The sequence below is a fragment of the Tupaia chinensis genome, unplaced genomic scaffold, assembly GCF_000334495.1.
Source record: "Tupaia chinensis unplaced genomic scaffold, TupChi_1.0 Scaffold141099_1, whole genome shotgun sequence".
Lineage (NCBI taxonomy): Eukaryota > Metazoa > Chordata > Mammalia > Scandentia > Tupaiidae > Tupaia > Tupaia belangeri.
The window spans coordinates 27,554-28,417 of NW_006200965.1; the positions used below are offsets into that span (position 1 = coordinate 27,554).

The 864-nt window shown below is 36.6% G+C and overlaps 1 pseudogene; it reads left to right on the forward strand.

Annotated features, from left to right (window-relative positions):
• LOC102483607 (vomeronasal type-2 receptor 116-like) overlaps positions 1-864 on the forward strand; it is a 21,777-nt pseudogene that overhangs the window by 9,656 nt on the left and 11,257 nt on the right.

Sequence of the window (864 nt, forward strand, 5' to 3'; positions counted from 1 at the left end):
AACTGTTTGCTGCTTTATTTGTGTGTTTTTTGCCCAGAGTCAGGTATTTCAAATATCCATCCCTCAGTTTCTACAGTAGACAATAAAACAATTATTAAACCATATACTTTTTCTTTTATGCTTTGGTCTGGAAGTGACACTATTTGGACTAGTCACACGTTCTTTATTGAAAGAAATAGGTTGGTAAAACAGTCTTCTACTGCTCTTAATCACAGCATGCATTTTCTTTACTCGATTTTCCATTCTATGATCTTATCAGGTAAATATTTATCTTTTACCTGTTTAAGTTTGACAATACAATATCCAAATAAGGTTAGAATCAGATTATTTCTTTTTTATTCAGGTCACATACCATCCTTTTGACCCCATCTTAAGTGATAAAGACCAATTTCCATCAGTTTATCAGATGGCCACCAAGGACAGCTCTCTGACTCATGGAATCATCTGCTTGTTGCTGCATTTTGGCTGGACGTGGGTGGCACTCTATGTATCTGATGATATGCAAGGGGAGCAGTTCCTTCAGGATGTAAAGGCAAAGATGATAGAAAAGGATATCTGTGTGGCCTTTACAGAAAAGCTCCCTGCCACAAAAGGTCTCATTTTAGATCGTGACTTGACTCTTCTGCAGAGGATCAGGGTTTCATCTGCAAATGTGTATGTAATACATGGTGATGGAGGGAGTGCCTTGAGTCTAGGAAAAGAAAAATAATTCTATTTAATTTTGGGAAAGGTATGGATCATGAGAAATCTTCACTCCTCAGAGTGGGAAGATATTTTTAATGTTATGAAGCGCATACCATACTTTTTTCATGGAATCCTCTTATTGTAAAACCAGGAAAGGAAAATTTCTGGCTTTAAGCAATT